At 36.1% G+C, this 12,531-nt stretch overlaps 1 pseudogene; it reads left to right on the forward strand.

The window, feature by feature from the left end:
• Positions 1-873: 873 nt before the first annotated feature.
• On the forward strand, positions 874-11,663 carry LOC148044120 (uncharacterized; annotated as a pseudogene).
• The last annotated feature ends 868 nt before the right edge of the window (positions 11,664-12,531 follow it).

Raw genomic sequence — 12,531 nt, forward strand, 5'->3', positions numbered from 1 at the left:
TACATGTTAAATTAGGCTTGTCATTAAGAAATGCACCAACGGTGACTTCCGGTTGGGCGGGGCCTGTGGGAGTTTGTTGTTTTTAACAGCTCTGGAATCTTGGCTGCATTAAACTGTCTAAACAGCATCCATCAACTGTTTAGCAGTTTGATTACCTCTTCTTTGGGTTTAGAAGGAGAAGGCGAGTAAACTATGCTTGCGCAGCGCTCCAACTAACCCACCCCCCCACACTATAAATCTGGGATGGGAGGGGTTCCACCCGGCAGCATAGTAAAATCTCTGCGTCAAGAATTTCTTCTGCCTTTTGCTGCAGAATGAAGGACTTCGCCTACCCTCAGCACAAAGATTGATTTATTGCTGATTCCAAAATGAGCAGAACTAATACTCGTGAACTCCTAATTGTATGTATAAATCTTTAGCTTCATTTTTAAAGAATTCCTTCTGACAATTACTTGCTAGAAAGATACACAAAATGGCGGCGAGCAGCTTTATAGGAGGGGTCGGGCTTTGACGACATTTTTACGGAGCTCAGAACATTTAAAGATCAGGAAGTGATTTATTATCAAACTAAATAGCAATTGCTGTATAATCGGCTTGCCTGGACTTACTAATTGGCTAAAGAAGATTAAACCTGGAATGGCTTCTAAGCAAAAGTCCCCCCACCACCATGTCCAAAAGTGCAGGCAGCTCGCCTGCACCCACTACTAAATTCCAGTCACTACTCCCGCCCCCCCTACTTCTGCAGGGGAGCCCCTGACCAGAGAAATTTTGCAAAAAGAATTAGTTGAAGCTTTAAAAAATCATGCAAAAGCGATGGAAGTTAAAATTAAGGAAGAGATATCTGCTGCTCACAAAAAACTGTCTGAAGAGCTTATGACTCGGAACCAGGGAATTAGAGACAATATCCTGGTGGCTTTTAACTGCCTTTCAGGCTACGTCTCGGGAATTGAAGACAGATTAGAAGATCTTAGTGACTCTAATATTAATCTGGCAACGAAAATGGATGTGGTTCAACAAAAGGTTGACGATGCAGAAAATGAAACTATAATGTTACAGTATAGACAAATGGAATTTGCCTTAAGGATAAGAGGTCTTCAAGAGAAAAACCAAGAAAATTTGAAGCAGATCCTCTCAGAAGCCTTTGATCAATTGATGGGAAGGCCAGGAGGGAATTTTGAATGGCAAATTGAAAAGATGTATCGTGTCAACTCCTGGCTTGCCAGACAAAAGCAACTACCAAGAGACATTGTGGTGTACTTTGCTACTAGAGACATGAGGAACACGATACTGCAAGAGTCTTACAAAACTAAGCTTCAAATTGGGGGTCAGGAGGTGACTGTTTTGAAGGAGTTACCACCTAAAATGTTGAGATCAAGAAAAGACTATGCTTTTTTAATTGAAGAGCTTAAAAATCGTCAGTTACAGTTCAGATGAGAAGCGCCAGCCGGACTTGCACTCACCTATCAGGGGCAAAGATTCCGTCTTAATTCAGTATGGAAGGCTCGAGAATTCTACAATAACATACTGAAGGCTGGACATCCCCCCCCCCCCGGACCCAGAGAAAGAGAACAAGAAGGACAGGACAGACAGCAAATCACTCAAGTATCAACAAGGTTGGATCAACTTCCTCTCTCAGAGGTACAAGAAGCCAAGGAACAAAGACAAACCCGTGTGATTACCAGGCGAATGGAACAAGAATTAAAAGAATTAAAAAAGCAACAATCACAACAAACACATGCCACCGCTTAAGAAGCTACAGGTCTTAGTCTAGAAGCAGTGGGAGGAGCCAGGCCAAAGATTAAATTTCAGGATGTTCAGATGGCTCTTAAAAAGCTTCAGGGAACTAAAGATGGCAACTAAGTTCCTAACTTGGAATGTTAATGGTTTAAATTCCCAACAGAAAAGGAAGAAAATAAATCACTATCTTAAAGAATTCAAGAATGACATAATTTGCTTGCAAGAGACTCATATTAGATCAATGATCAAAAATACTTGATTAATACAAGACTTGGACAACACTTTATAGCTTCTGCTCCAGAGAAGAAAAATGGTATAGTTATCTACTTAAGAAAGGGCATGAAAGCTGAATTAATTGAAGCAGACTCCCAAGGAAGATACATTGCAATAGATCTGGTATTAGAAGGGAAAAGGATACTGCTATTGGGAATATATGCTCCCAATCAACAACAAGACACATTTTATAAAATGCTTCATGCTAAGTTAGTACATTGGGACTATAGATCCTGCATATTACTGGGTGATTGGAATGGTGTTGGGGATACCAAGAAAGATAAGAAGTCTTTTCGGCAAAATATCCAAATGCGAGCAAAACTACCTAAGTCCTTTTTCGACATGATAGATGATTTTGAATTGAGAGATATCTGGCGAGAAAGGAATGCAGAAGAATACGACTTCACTTTTTTTTCTGTTGGACACCAATCCTTTTCTAGGACTGACTTTATACTAACAACCAATGATTTGCTTTCTAGGGTAAAGTAGACGAAGATATGTTCCAGAGTCTTATCAGATCATAACCCGGTTTGGATGGAGTTGGGAGTTGGGATGCAAGCAAGAAGGACTTGGAGAGTGAATGAAAACTTATTTAGATATGAGAAAAATATTAATGAATGTAAAAAATTGTTAAGAGAATACTTTGTTTTCAATATGAATAAGGATACATCTATGGAAATGGTATGGGATGCAAGTAAAGCATATATGAGAGGAGTTTTGATAAATTTAAATAGACTACATAGATGCAAACAGGGAGAAAAGAGAATTGAACTTGAAGATGAAATTAGGAAGAGAGAGCAGGAGTTAATTTTAAAACCAGGAGACAAAAAGATTAAAGAAGCAATTACTTTATTAAGAGAGCAATTTAATATGCTGATGTCAGACCAGGTTGCTACCAATTTGCTATATGCAAAACATAACCCCTTCTATAATACAAATAAATCTGGTAGATGGTTAGCATATTTGATTAGGAAAAAACAGAAATCTCGTAATATATTGAAATTACATTATAAAGGGAAGGAAGTGCACCAACAGGATGAGATTCAAAAGGTCTTTCGTGAATTCTTTATAAGATTGTACACGAATGATAAAATTCAAGGCTTAGATATAAGACAAAGGAAAAATACCCATAGTTAAAGACGAGCAGAGGGAAAGACTGAATCAACCAATAACTTTGGGGGAAATTCTCCAGGTAATTAAACAGCTAGAGGCAGGGAAAGCACCGGGTACAGATGGCTTGACAGCAGCTTATTACAAAAGTTTACACTTAGAAATGGTAGAACCTCTTAAGGAATTATTCAATAAGATCCAAGTGGAAGGGAAGGTACCCCCATCTTGGAAGACAGCCTTCATATCCCTGATACCTAAAGAAGATCAAGATCTTACTAAACCAAAAAATTATAGACCTATATCATTACTCAATATAGATTATAAAATTTTTACTAAAATACTAGCGAATAGGTTAATGTTGGTTATTCAGCAATTGATTCATAATGACCAAACAGGCTTTATTCAAGGGAGACAAATGAGAAGTAATGTAAGACTAATTGTTAATACATTAGAATACTTGGGAAAGAATAACCAAATCCCTGCTGCGCTTATATTTTTAGATGCTGAGAAAGCCTTTGATCGAGTGAATTGGCAATTCTTGCTGAAAATATTGCAAAAAATGCAAATAGGAGAGCACTTTTTACAATCAATTAAAGCAATATAGCAGGAACAAACAGCTCAAATCATAGTTAATGGAAGTTTAACAGATTCATTTAAAATTGAGAAAGGTACAAGGCAGGGTTGTCTCTTATCCCCATTATTGTTTATCATAACTTTGGAACTATTGTTGAATAAAATACGGGGTTCAGAGGACTTATAGGGAATCAAGATTAGGCAGCAAGAATATAGAGTATGTGCTTTTGCGGATGACTTGGTTATAACATTAACCCAACCACAGGAATCTAATAAGGTTTTAATGAATATGATTAATCAATATGGCCATGTCAGGATTTAAAATAAACTTAGGGAAAACAAAGATACTAGTTACAAATATGAACACTAAACAAAGGGAAGAACTAGAAGGGATGACAGGATGTGAAATAGTTAAAAAGGTCAAATATTTAGGAGTTTATATCTCAACCTGAAATGGGAAGTTATACAAGTATAATTATGAACCACTATGGCATAGCATACAGACAGAGATGAAAAAATGGGAGAAATTACAGTTATCTTTGCTGAGAATAGCAGCAGTGAAAATGAATATCCTACCTAAATTTTTATTTCTTTTTCAAACGTTACCAATACTCAAAATGATGTGAGTTTGCTAGAATGGCAGAAGGGTATTAATAAATTTGTATGGACAGGGAAGAAGCCGAGAGTAAAATTAAAAATAATGCAAGATGTGCGTGAGAGAGAAGGCTTGAAATTACCCAATTTAAAACTATATTATGAAGCAGTAGTTTTATCTGTAATTAGTGACTGGATTAATTTAACAGATGATAGAATACTTAATATTGAAGGGCATGATTTGGTATATGGTTGGCATGCTTATCTGCTATACCAGAAAAAGGTGGATAAGAATTTCAAAAGTCATATTTTAAGGAATGCTTTACTGTGGGTCTGGAAAAAAATATCAATACAAATTAAATGATAAGATACCCATGTGGGCAATTCCTAGACACGCAATAGAAAATATGAACATAGTACAAAAACAGGATGTAATTACTTACAGACAGCTTCTTAACTTAGAAAGATGTGTACTACAATTAAAACCCTTGGATGTATTAAAAGAGGAAAAGGTAATTCAAACATGGTTTCAGTACGGGCAGTTACAGGCCAGATGGAAATTAGATAAAAAAATCAGTTTTATGCAAGTCGAGGATAATTTACTCAAACAAATTAGAGATCAAAGTCCAATGCATACAAAGAGATTATATAATGTACTAATAGAAATGGACTCCGAAACGGAATTAGTTCAAGACTGTATGATAAAGTGGGCTCAAAATTTTGAAGAGCCAATAATGTTGGATACATGGGAAAAGATTTGGGTAAGAAATGTAAAATTTACACAAGCCCAAAATTTGAGAGAAAACTTTTATAAGATGTTTTATAGATGGCATTTAGATCCTAAAAAATTGGCTTCTATGTATCCGAATTTACAACCTAAATGCTGGAGATGTGATTGTCTGGATGCTACATATTTTCACATATGGTGGACTTGCAAAAAGGTTAAAGCATTTTGGATAAAAATATAATGGATTATGCAAAATGTTCTTAAAAAAAGGATAAAGTTTACCCCTCAGTTATTTTTGTTAGGTATAATTACTGATTGTACAGTTGTAGAGATTAATTTGATTTTGCATTTAATAACTGCAGCTAGATTGTTGGTGACACAATACTGGAAGAAGGAAGAATCGCCTACTATTCAAGAATGGACATTGAAAGTAACAAACCTAGCTGAGATGGCTAAAACATTTGCATATCTTAAGGACCATTCAAACGAGAGATATAAACTGGAGTGGAAAAGATGGACTGATTATACTCAAAATAAATATGGGACTAAGAAATTTCAGATAGCTTATGATTAAAGAGCAGGAATGATATAAATTGTCTAGAGCTAGTCTAGCGAGGAGGAGCTAAAGCTCAATTGAAAGATGTTATTAACTATCTTTTTTTCTTTTTAACTGTATTTTAGATTGTTTTTATTAAAGATTTATACCCTGTATTGGTTCTGGGAAGTTGGGGGGGGGGGGGTTGGGGAGGAGGGTAGGGGGAGGGAAGTAAATATTTATAAAAGTGTGTTTTTCAAAATTCTCATTTAAAAAAAAGGAAAAAAAAAAGAAATGCACCAACGGTAAAGATCTGACCATGATCTTTCTATTGAGAAAAGAAGCAGACATTATGTCCTTCGTTTGTACTGTAACAATAAAAGTACCTTTAATTGGAAGAATGTGTATATGTATGAGTAGTTATTTGATAATGGCAATCCCATCATGTATGTTATTAGAACTGGGCACTTACTGACTTTTCAAAATTCTCTATCTAACTAATGGCAAATAATTTGGATAGCTTTGCATAGCTTTCTCCAAAGGTCTCTCGGGATAAGGAAAGTTCTCAAGAAAGGTTCTCGGGGAAGAGCTGGATTTCCCCTTACTGGCCACAAAACATGACTATTGAAAAAGCCAAGTGGATGAAGTTCCATATAATGTCTTTCCTTTTAATGTAACTGGACCATAGGCAGCTGGTGGGGGTAGGGAGTGCAAATAATTGGAGGAAGAATTGCATGACAAGGGACAGGCAGTTTCATGTTATTTTCCCAGGATTGTTGCTGCATAAATATTGTGTTCATTAGCTGACTAGTACAGTAATATTTCTGTGGTAAATGATCAGCAACATTGAAAAATATATAATATGAAAGTAAAATTAAAATTGCTTCTTTCTTGCAAAATGGTGAATATGACCAGACTACGGTATATGCTAATTAAAAGAAGAAATTATTGATATCCAACCTTTTATAATAAAAATTTAAGGCAGAATACATAATACCATGTTCACCTATTTTTCATCATAACCACCATCCTATAAGAAAGACTGGGCTAACAGAAAGTGTCTGACCCAAATTTACCTGTGAACTTTCATGGCTGGGAGTAGATGTTGGCTTTCCCCCCTTAGTCTAACGCTTTATCTATTACCCACAGTGTATCACGGTAAAGATACTGTCAGAGAAACATACACCTGATCCATTGTTGTATGCTGTTAAGAATGACTGGAATATTCAGACAGCCCTGTGCGATCACCAAATCCCCCCCTTTTAGATGTTAGATTACATTGGACATATTACCTTGGATTCTTATCTGTTTGAAAACCCCAAATTGCGGTTTCTTAGTATTTGGGAAACCACCAGATATCTCAAAAGCAGTAAGATAATCAAGGCACTTTTTAGAAACCCAAAGGTTTCTAGAAGTGAAAATATTTACTGCTATAGTGAAAATCTAAATCTGCATTGTGTAGTTGTGGTTGTGACAATTTTTAAAAGAATGTCTGATTCTTCCTCAATTTAGTTCTTGTTTTTTTCTTATTGTTCAATAGTGCTGGACATAGAAAAAGCTGGAGGAAAAATCTTAATTTGCCCTAGGGCTGTGATGGCGAACCTATGGCACGCATTCCACAGGTGGCATGCGGAGCCCTCTCTGTGGGCACACAAGCTATCACCCCAGCTCAGCTACACCGCGCAGGCGCTTCCCGCTGGTCAGCTGATTTTCAGGTCTCTGCCGAATGTGCGTGGGGTGGAGGTGAGGTCATGTGTGCATGCATGTGGGAAGGAGGAGGGCCGTGTGGCATGTGCACGGGGCAGGGGGAGCACAGGAGTGTGTAATGAAGCAATGAGTCTCACTTTTTATTGCCAAAGGCCTGGATGAAACACGGCTTTTCTAAACAATGGCAGAGCAGGAGTCATCTGGATCTTGAGGGAACTTCATTTCAAAATTGATACATTAACAGTAATAATAGTTAAGGTGATGATCTGAGGAGGCCAAGTAGACTCTTTTATCAGAACCCTTTCCAGAGAAATTCAAAACCTGTTCAGTGACTCACTTCAAAAGACTATATAAAATTAGTCAGAATAGGGTGCTGTTTATGACTTGTTTTGGGAGTGAAATATATGAAAGAGCACAGGTTCCTCTTCCATATAGATAAGCTTCCTCAGTTCTTTCCTCTAATACTTTCAGTTAGCCAATCCTCCACCTCACCAGAGGCTCTTTTAGTTTCTTTAGATGGAAATTTAAGATACAGTTTATTTATATTAGCTGCTAATTCTCATAAGTTGGTGGTATCTCTCTTATCATTCCCAGAACTACAACCTGCATTGATTAGATTTTCTGGTGCTTTAAAATTCAAACTTAATTTAAATGTAATATGACACATCCCTTTCTATAATTGATGCTTAATAATTTTTTTCTTTAGTAATTGAAATATACTTTACTAGTCTGCAAAAGTTTTATATTGTACATAAAAGCAGCGCCCACAGAAAATAGGTATTTTAAATTTTTTAAAAATCAAAAGATTACACAAATAGTTATCAAGGCAGCATAACTATGTATGACTATGTATGTAATAACTATGAAAGGTTTTTGTAGACTGAAATAACTTATCTCCTATGAATCCTCTTTTCTGACCATTTCAAAATGGAATAAAATTGGAAAAGAGTTTCTACAATTTCTCCCACCCCCCTTGGTATGCTCTCAGAGATAAGCAAACTTCTAATATATTTACCCTGCAAGCTGTCAGTTCACAAATTGCTACTCTTATAAAGTTAGCAGCCTCAAGATGATAATAAGAATTGACAAACTGAATGATCTTTAGGATAATAAAAATTTCAGTAACTCAACAGTTTTTTCATTCATACAATATGGCAGACTGGATGGTCTTCATTCAATCCCATGCAAGACTGAGTGTGTTTGTAGACTAAATTACGGTAAACACCTTTGAAACATTATTTTACTGGGTTCTTTTTTAGATGTTTCTATAAAATACCACCTAGTAGCTAATGGCGAGTTTGGGGCACAAACTGAGTTGTTGCTATTAATATTTTATTATTTTATACAATGAATATTTTATGTTTTTCTTATTTTTTATAATTGTTTGTTGATATAATTGTATTTGCATCTTGAGTTAGGATGTATAAATCTAAGGCAGAGACAGACTCTGAGCTCTAAAGGCCAAATTAGATATCAGTATTTAATATTTATGTATTATACAACATATTGCTAACATTTGATTATCTTTGTAAAAGTATATTTTGTCTTAGGATGAACACACTCTTCTTATCTTAGAACTTTCAAACATTGCCACTCTTCAATGAACACAGCAGAGCAGTTTTCCCTAGCTTGATGCCCTCTTATTGTATTGCATTTCAGCACCTAAAAATTCTAGTAAGACATTATAGCTGTTATATGTATAGGCCACCAGATTGGGGAAGATTACCATGGAGAAGTAACTGTTATGTAACATGTCTGCAACAGGAATAAATTAAATGTATGGAGATCCTTTTACTAATCAAAAGCAGAAGGGAGATACCAAAGGAAATTGCTTTGTTTTGTTTTGCATCACCTAGGAATGGAAAATGAGCTGTTCATAACTATGGACAACAGAAAATAAGCTGAAATTTTCCTTACAGAACAGCTCTTTACATTTTAGAATACTAGGCACGTATGAGAGAAGGTGTAAGACAATACAGAATGACAAAGCAAATGTGAATTTTGGGAGGCAGGCACCATACTATGGCCCTGTTGCCAGACGAGATATGCATTTGGGAAAAAGAGGAGAATAGAAAGAAAAATGTAGAAATAGTTATATTCTCATAGCCTATAGCAGTTGTTCTTCTGTATGTGGCACTATGTTCTGAAATCTGTCTTCTTATAACATATTCTAAACATCACAATTGTCAGCCCTTCTTCATTCAAAAATCAGGAAAGAAAACCACAGGACTCCATTGGTAGAAATCAAGTGTACTTTTACTAATTATAAATGAATAGAAGCGAAGCTAAGTCTGGTTATTTAGGCGCGAAAGCGAATAATATATTGTATAATTCATTCCCCTCCCCTTGGCATCCCGTGCACAGTCCAATCATAATTCTCCCAAATGTCAGGTGTGAGATAACTTTGAAAGGCATCACCAGGATGGAATGCTGGTCCGTTGGCCTTGGCAGGAAACACTCCTCCTCCACATGCGCAGTAAGGTGGACAGTTCAAAATCTAGAATCTTCCTCCAGCACAACAATGAGTCCCCTCCCAAATACCATGCCCCCCCTCCCCATTTCAATGGCAGCCGAAGCAGTAGCAAAGCGGAGGCTGACAACAATATCAAAACTTGAAGACAGTTAATTTTAATTTCTTGATTTGATGTAAAATGTATTTTGTGTAAATAAAATGCACCCATAATTTTGATAAAATAAGGATGGATTTTGTAATACAACTATACATTCAAATGTCATATCAGTTGAGTTCAAATTAAATATTTGAAAATGCTAGTGGAGGTTTTATAAAGGAGCTATTTCCAGTAAGTTTTTTTTTAATGGCTGCAATGTTTATTTAGGACTTTCTATAAATAAGCATCTACAGCAGATAAACCATCTAAAATACAGTAAGGCAATCATCTAATGTTGCTAAGCCACAAAATATGTGCACATAATAGCTTTCTTAGCAGCAAAACCTGGTTAGACTTTCATATTTGTCAGATTATTCAGAAATATACTCATCCAAAAGTCAATTGTACCTATATTTTAAAGCACACATTTTAATATTAAGGTGCAACTCAGCAGCTACCTTACTTTATCTGATTTTGCTACACTAGAGCTTAATATTCTTTCCCAGACAGTTCTTTCCTTTCTTTTCTGCTGTCTTTGCAGAATCATGATCAGTGATGATCACCACTAATAGGAATGATTCAACAGTTTTTCACACTTACCCTTTCTGTTAACCATTTGAGTGTAGAAAAATGTATTAAAAACATATACCTGTTCTCTACTAGTAGTGAAGGCCAGGGAGCCCATATGAGGATCCATGTTTTGTATCAATACTTTTCAATACTTTTCAAACTTGGAAAAGACTGGCTGGGGAATTCTTGAAGCCCACACAACTTAAAGTTGCCAAGCTTGAAAAACACTGCTCTAACTGATGCATCTTTGTACTCTATATGGCTATATCAGAGGTGGGTTCTAGCTGACGTTACAGCTGATTTGCTTGTGTGCATTTTGCGCACATGCACTGGATGTGCGTGGCGCGCACATGTGCAGTTCAATAGAAATTGTTCTGTACACGTGCAGAGCTCCAAAACAAGATGGTGCCGCTGACTGCGGCGACCGGGGAACCGGTTTGAAGGCGTGGCCAGCCTGGGTATCTTCTGGTTCTGCGACCCAGGCCAGCATACCACTAGCAGTTCGGCCGAACCGGGCTGAATTGGTAGGAACCCACCACTGGACTATACTCAATTATTTGATCAGGAAAGCCACAAGTAATTAATGGAGATTCAATAGAACAGTACAATAGCACAATTGATACCTTAATTGTGAACAGATCTGCCTGCGTCACTGCCCCTAAAAACAATTTTATAATTAATAAAGCAGATATAGATTATTAATCATAATTGACATAGGTTTGTTTTGCCACAATAAAACAGAATGGAAAATTCTGTTTCATTCTAGATAGTTGGAGCATTATCATAACATACTGAATCAATAAAGTTCAATGCAGGGCTTTACCCCAGACTAATAGGTACTATAGATTTCAATCACAAATCAACAACATAAAACAGTATTGTATTTGAAGCATAATCGCTAAAGTATACTTTACTTTTAAAAAGTACTATTATCTTGTTTTTGTTTTTATACACATAAAGATGCTGTATAAAAGAAAAGGTTTATCATTCTGAAGTGTCTTTTAAACTTACAATTTAAATGCAAATGCACCAGAAAAAATGTTCAAAGTGAATCAAATTGTCAACATAACAGAATTTCTTTTGCCACTGTTAACATTAACAGAAATATTCCATTCTTTAGCACTCTGAAAGTTTTTCTATTAAATTTTTATTGTTCCATTTTTTTTTCTAGGAAGGCATTGTTGTAATGAACAAACAGAAATGTGTACATCTTAAGAGTTTAGAATAAGCATTTTGAACAAGAGTGCTTTTTCTTATATTGCAGGTAATTAGAAAGTATAAGTTCATCAGCTTCTTCATATTTGCTTATTTGCATGATACTTGTTAAAGATAATCTGTATACAATGTTCTAAAAACTTTTGTTAACGTAGGTGAAGAAAGGACAAATTTCCAGAATGTATTGCAATTTGTTATATTGCGATCAGTTTTTAAATATCTTTTTCTCTTGTCGGAAGAAATATCCATCTGGTTCAGTTCCAAGCCGGGAGAAAGACACTGGAAACATAGAGGTTGATTGGAAAGATGGTTTAACGCTGAAGAAGAACCACCAAGCACATGGTTCTGGGCAGCTGACCACATGGAGTTGAAAGTGGCTGGCTTTTATACCTTCTCTTGGTCTTTGAACTTGAGCTTACTGTTCCTGTGCATGAACATATATTCTGTTGGCTGTACAAATCCTAGGAGTTTGTCTGAGCCAAGCTTGACTGAAGTTTGGCTGATGCAATGCCCTTTAGGAGATTGTGCAATGTAGTGAGCTCTACTGCTAGTGGGTTAATCGTACTATGTCCTGAGGATCATGTCTTAATCCCATCATCCTGGAGCTGAAGATCTTTTGTTTTGTAGATAGGATGGCCTAGTCTCTCTCAATGGGCTCAAAAATCTGCTGGGGGAGGGAGATTGAGTCTGCTTTCTGTCTTTTAAGAAAAACATGTTTCTCCGCTTCTCATTTAGGGAAATATAATATTCTGCCTTTTTAAAAATATTCTTCAAAATATTTCATTCTTCTAGGAGGATGTGTGTGGTAACTTTCTACACTCTTCTGAATATAGTATACACTATGGAATAAAGGATTTATTTTGGGGCATAATTTTTTGAAA

This window comes from Thamnophis sirtalis, unplaced genomic scaffold (genome assembly GCF_051295495.1).
Source record: "Thamnophis sirtalis isolate CommonGarterSnake01/CBP01778 unplaced genomic scaffold, rThaSir2_p1.2 scaffold_9, whole genome shotgun sequence".
Taxonomy (NCBI): Eukaryota; Metazoa; Chordata; class Lepidosauria; order Squamata; family Natricidae; genus Thamnophis; species Thamnophis sirtalis.